The following is a 6,615-nucleotide window of genomic DNA, read 5'->3' as shown; positions in this document are numbered from 1 at the left end:
ACTAAAGATGTACATCAGGCCCCCGCAGAAAACCCATGCACTGACCTCTATGGGAACTGTCTGAGAAATGTTCTGTCTTTGTGGTAGCAGAAACAAAAAACATTCTGGGACTAGAGGGAACCAAGAGACTGTTCAGAATGAGGAACTTAAATAAATCAGTATAAGTGAATAAATAGGACTAGAGAAATTAAAGGGAATTATCCTAACATTGGTTGTGGAAAAATACTAGAATATGTCATTATATTTACTTGGTAACAGAGTACTTCGAAAAATATAATGCGATGAAGAAGAAATGGAAATTGTGTGAGCCAAATCTGTTAAAAGTTTGTGAGGGTGTATCTCGTGGGATGGATAAAGAGAAACCAATGGACAAAAGCAAATTACTGCGGATGCTGGAATCAGAAACTAAAAGAGAAAATGCTGGAAAATCTCAGCAGGTCTGGCAGCAAAGCTTTGACAAAGGGTCATCTGGACGCGAAATGTCAGCTCTTCTCTCTGCTTACAAATGCAGAGAAACCAATGTTTGTCATGTGATGTGTAATGAGGCAGACTTGATTAGGGAACTTAAGGTGAAGGAACCCTTAGGAAGCAGTGACCATAATATGATAGAATTTACCCTGCAATTTGAGGGGGAGAAGCTGGAATCAGATGTAATTACAATTAAATAAAGGTAACTACAAAGACATGAGGGAGGAGCTGGCTAGAGTTGATTGGAAAGGGAGCCTGGTAGAGAAGATTGTGGAACAGCAATGGCAGGGGTGTTTTTGAGAGTTATTCGGGAGGCACAACAGAAATTCATCCCAAGGAGGAGGAAACATGCTAAGGGGAGGGCAAGGCACCCATGGCCGACGAGGGAAGTCAAGGACAGCATAAAAGCAAAAGAAAAAGCACACAAAGTGGCAAGGATTAGTGGGAAGCCGGAGGATTGTGGGGAGCAGAGGACAACTAAGAAAGCAATATGGGGGGGGGGGGAGCAGAGGACAACTAAGAAAGCAATGGGGGGGGGGGAGAGAAGATGAAATATGAGTGTAAGCTAGCTAGTAATATAAAAGAAGATAGGAAGAGTTTTTTTCAATCTATAACAGGTAAGAGAGAGGCAAAAGTAGCCTTTGGACCACTGGAAAATGAGGCTGGAGAAGTAATAATAGGAAACAAAGAAATGGCAGAGGAACTGAATAGTTACTTTGCATCAGTCTTCAAGGTGGAAGACACCAGTGGGATGCCAGAGCTCCAGGAGAGTCAGGGAGCACAGGTGAGTGTAGTGGCCATCACCAAGGAGAAGGTTCTGGGGAAACTGAAAGGTCTGAAGGTGGATAAATCACCTGGACCGGATGGACTACACCCCAGGGTTCTAAAAGAGATAGCTGAGAAAATTGTGGAAGCATTGGTGGTGATCTTCCAGGAATCACTGGAGGCAGGGAGGGTACAAGAGGACTGGAATGTAACTAATGTAACACCGCTGTTTAAGAAGGGAAATTATAGGCCGGTTAGCCTGACTTCGGTCACTGGAAAGATTTTAGAGTCCATTATTAAAGATGAGATCGCAGAGTACTTGGAAGTGCATGATAAAGTAGGACTGAGTCAGCACGGCTTCGTCAAGGGGAGGTCATGTCTGACAAATCTGTTAGAGTTCTTTGAGGAGGTAACAAGGAAATTAGATAAAGGAGAACCGGTAGACGTGATTTATTTAGATTTCCAGAAGGCCTTTGACAAGGTGCCGCATAGGAGACAGTTAAATAAGTTTAGAGCCCATGGTATTAAGGGTAAGATCCTGGCAATGGATAGAGGATTGGCTGACTGGCAGAAGGCAGAGAGTGGGGATAAAGGGTCTTTTTTAGAATGGCAACCAGTGACTAGTGGTGTGCCTCAGGGGTCATAATATACATTAACGATTTGGAGGAAGGAACTGAAGGCACTGTTACTAAGTTTGCAGATGATACAAAGATATGGAGAGGACAGGTAGTATTGGAGAAGCAGGAGGGCTGCAGGACTTGGACAGGTTAGGAGAGTACGCAAAGAAGTGGCAGATGCAAAAGAATGTGGGAAAATGTGAGGTTATGCACTTTGGAAGGAGGAATGGAGACATAGACTATTTTCTAAAAGGGAAAATGCTGAGGAAATCAGAAACACAAAGGGACTTGGGAGTCATTGCTCAAGATTCTCTTAAGGTTAACATGTAGGTTCAGTCAGCAGTTAGGAAGGCAAATGCAATGTTAGTATTCATGTCGAGAGGACTAGAATACAACAGCAGGGATGTACTTCTGAGGCTGTATAAGGCTCTGGTCAGATCCTATTTGGAGTATTGTGAGCAGTTCTGGGCCCCATATCTAAGGAAGGATGTGCTGGCCTTGGAAAGGATCCAGAGGAGGTTCACAAGAATGATCCCTGGAATGAAGAGCTGGTCGTATGAGGAACGGTTGATGACTCTGGGTCTGTACTCGTTGGAGTTTAGAAGGATGCTGGAGGATCTTATTAAAACTTACAGGATACTGCGAGGCCTGGATAGAATGGACATGGAGAGGATGCTTCCACTAGTAGGAAAAATTAGAACCAGAGGGCACAGCCTCAGGTCAACCTCAGAATGGTCTAGTTTGGACCAGGGAGCGGCGCGGGCTTGGAGGGCCGAAGGGCCTGTTCCTGTGCTGTATTGTTCTTTGTTCTAAAGGAACGACCCTTTAAGTCAGAGATGAGGAGGAATTTCTTCAGCCAGAGTGTGGTGAATCTGTGGAACTCTTTGCCTCAGAAGGCTTTGGAGGCCGGGTCATTGAATGTCTTTAAGACAGAGGTAGATAGGTTCTTGATTAATAAGGGGATCAGGGGTTATGGGGAAAAGGCAGGAGAATGGGGATGAGAAAAATATCAGCCGTGATTGAATGGCGGAGCAGACTCGATGGGCCCAGTGGCCTAATTCTACTCCTATGTCTTATGGTAATGTATTTAGATTTTCAAAAGGCAGTACCACATATGAGATTATTACAAAAAAATTAACACTCATATGATTGAGGGTATCATATCAGCATGGATTAAGGATAGGTTAATGGACAGGAGTAGGAATAAACAGGATTTATTTGGGTTGGCAGCCTCCAACTAACAGGATCAGTACTCCTCAGAATAATAAGCCTCAGCTTATTATTATCTATATTAATGGGAGAATTTTGCCAGTCTGCACAAGGTTATATCAGGTCAGGATGGGGTGGGGGTTGGTATGTGGCTGGATGCGCTCTCCTTTAATGTTCTGCCACTGGAAAATTTTATTGACCAGCTTTGGACAGGCTTCCTGCCACAAGGAGGCAGGAAGCAGATATAAATATTCAAATGCCCTGTTAAGGGCCATTTTACCAGGCCCGGTAGCACAGTGGTTAGCACTGCTGCTTCACAGCTCCAGGGTCCTGGGTTCGATTCCCGGCCCGGGTCACTGTCTGTGTGGAGTTTGCACATTCTCCTCGTGTCTGCGTGGGTTTCCTCCGGGTGCTCCGGTTTCCTCTCACAGTCCAAAGATGTGTGGGTTAGGTTGATTGGCCAGGTTAAAAATTGCCCCTTAGAGTCCTGGGATGTGTAGGTTAGAGGGATTAGCGGGTAAAATATGTGGGGGTAGGGCCTGGGTGGGATTGTGGTCGGTGCAGACTCGATGGGCCGAATGGCCTCCTTCTGCACTGTAGGGTTTCTATGATTTCTATGATTTCAGCGTTTTGTTAATGATGAATCAAGCCTCATGAGGTGAGGAGACTACTAGCTGAATGCGGATAGCCTCCGACTGACAACCTGGGGAGGACTTTTTTTAAATTCAAAGAGGGGTCTCATCAATTGCCTCTGACAGATCCAGTGTAATTTTTACTTTAAAAAATTTTTTTTTTTTCCACAGGACCCCTGCTTCCCTTATCATTCCTGGTAGTGCTGCTGGAGCTCTTGAGCTGCTTGCCAATCAGACTGCATTCAGGACTTTGAGGGGCTAAAGTCCCATCTCCACTCAATTAACACACTATGTGGAGTGTTAGATGGCTGCGTGACTGTCATTTCCCACCACCGAAACTCCCACAATCTGAAAAATCCTGTCCAAAATCTCCGGTCAGGGAACTGAAAGTTACCTAACCAATTTTATTTAAGATACAAGTGGGAAAGTAAATGCTGAGGTGGATGCAAAGAGTATGCAAGAATAATAATAGGTTGGATGAGTGACAGATCAGGACAGATGGAATACAATGTGACTAACTGTGAAGTTATTCAATTTGGGAGGGAAAAGAATAGTATATCTTTTAAATGGTGGCAGACTGGAAAATGTTTGCATTCAGAGGGATCTGGGTGTCCTGGTACGTCAATCTTTGTTAAAAGGGATTGAAGTACAAGTCTTCTTCCATGATCACTCGTTAACGAGCATAATTGTCCACCTAATAAACTTGGTGCCACTGGTCATGGGTTCTGTGCATCCTTGCATGGCTGATGAGCCCGATCCTAAAGCGGCATCTCCGAATGCACACTTGGCAGATGTTTCCAGGAGATGTCATTGGTCCTTCAACTCAAGATTGCTGGCATTCCTTTCTCAGGCTCCTTTACTGGACGTCCTCGTGCCCCCGGGTGTTCTCAAAGAATTGCGTCCCTTCAATCAGGAAGTTCCTCCAGGTTGGTCTCTTCTGAGGAAGAGTCGCCCAGGTGTTGATGTCTATGTTGCATTTCTTGAGGTAAGCTTTCAGTGCCTTTGAAGCACTTCCTTTGTCCTCCTCTAGTTTGGGATCCTTTCTTGAGCTGAGTGAAGAAGACTTGCTTTGGCACGCTGGTATCCCAAACACGTGGCCAGCCCAGCAGTTGGTTTTGGATGATCATGGCCTCAATACTGGTGCTGTTGGCTCCTTCAAGAACTCTGATGTTGGTACACCTGTCCTCCCAGCTGATGTGGAGACACGTCTCAGGCAGTGCTGATGGTGCCCCTCCAGGACCTTGAGCCTAAAAGTAAAAAGTATTAATACAATTACTTTGATGAAGCCACAATTGAAGTAGTGTGTTCAGTTTAGGTCTCTAAGGAAGGACACACTTGCCCTAGATGGATTACGACCAATGTTCACTCGACTACTTCCTGGAATGAAGGGACAGTCATTTGCTGGAGTTTGGAGGAGTGAGAGCTTGAAAAGGTAGATGCTAGGAAAATGTTTCCCCTGGCAACAAATGTAGAAAATCAGGGCCTGATTTTTGCAAAGTCAGAACTACTCAGGAGCCATTTACCATTGACCAGAAACTGAACTGGATCAGCCATAAGAATACAATGGCTACAAGAGGTCAGAGGTTTAGAACTCTCCAGCAGTTCACCTACTGATGCCCCAAAGCCTGTCTACCATCTGCAAAGCACAATTAAAGTCAGGAGTGTGATTTTTGAAAATTCATCTATAGGACATGGGCATCACTGGCTAAGTCAGTATTTATTGCCCATCCCTAGTTGCCCTTCAGAAGCTGATGGTGAGCTGCCTTGTTGAACCCTAGTCCCTGTGGTGTAGGTACGTCCATAGTGCTGTTTGGGAGGGAATTCCAGGATTTTGACCTAGTGTGAAGGAATGGCGATGTATTTCCAAATCAGGATGGTGAGTGACTTGGAGGGGAATCTCCAGGTGGCGATGTTCCCAGGTATATGCTGCTCTTGTCCTCCTGGATGGTAGCGGCTGTGGATTTGGAAGGTGCTGCTTAAGGGACCTTGGTGAGTTCCTGCAGTGCATCTTATAGTTGCTACACATGGCTGCTACTGATTGTTGGTAGTGGGGGGACTAAATGTTTGTGGGAGTAGCAATTAACTGGGCTGCTTTGCCCTGAATGGTGTCAAACTTCTTGAGTGTTGTTGGAGCTACACTCATCCAGGCAAGTGGAGAGTATTCCATTACACTCCAGACTTGTGTCTTGTAGGTGGTGGTCAGGGTTTAAGGAGTCGTGGGTGAGTTACTTGCTGCTGGATTCCAAGTCTTTGACCAGCTCTGGTAGCTACAGTATTAATGTGGAGATGCCGGCGTTGGACTGGGGTAAACACAGTAAGAGTTTTAACAACACCAGGTTAAAGTCAAACAGGTTTATTTGGTAGCAAATGCCATTAGCTTTCGGAGCGCTGCTCCTTCGTCAGATGGAGTGGATATCTGCTCTCAAACAGGGCATACAGAGACACAACATCAAGTTACAGAATACTGATTAGAATGCGAATCTTTATAGCTGATCAGGTCTGAAAGATACAGACAATGTGAGTGGAGGAAGCATTCGGCACAGGTTAAAGAAATGTGTATCGTCTCCAGACAGGACAGCCAGTGAGATTCTACAAGTCCAGGAGGCAAGCTGTGGGGGTTACCGATAGTGTGACATGAACCCAAGATCCCGGTTTAGGCCGTCCTCATGTGTGCGGAACTTGGCTATCAGTTTCTGCTCAGCGACTCTGCGCTGTCGTGTGTCGTGAAGGCCGCCTTGGAGAACGCTTACCCGAAGATCAGAGGCTGAATGCCTGTAACCGCTGAAGTGCTCCCCCACAGGAAGAGAACAGTCTTGCCTGGTGATTGTCGAGCGGTGTTCATTCAACATGAGCCTTCAACATGTCATTGATGAAGACGAATATCTCACCAAGACCATCCCCACACCCTCACTTCTTGCCTTCAA

The sequence above is a fragment of the Mustelus asterias genome, chromosome 2 (assembly GCF_964213995.1).
Source record: "Mustelus asterias chromosome 2, sMusAst1.hap1.1, whole genome shotgun sequence".
Lineage (NCBI taxonomy): Eukaryota > Metazoa > Chordata > Chondrichthyes > Carcharhiniformes > Triakidae > Mustelus > Mustelus asterias.
The sequence above is the reverse complement of the archived record's forward strand: the minus strand, read 5'-3'. Positions refer to the sequence as shown.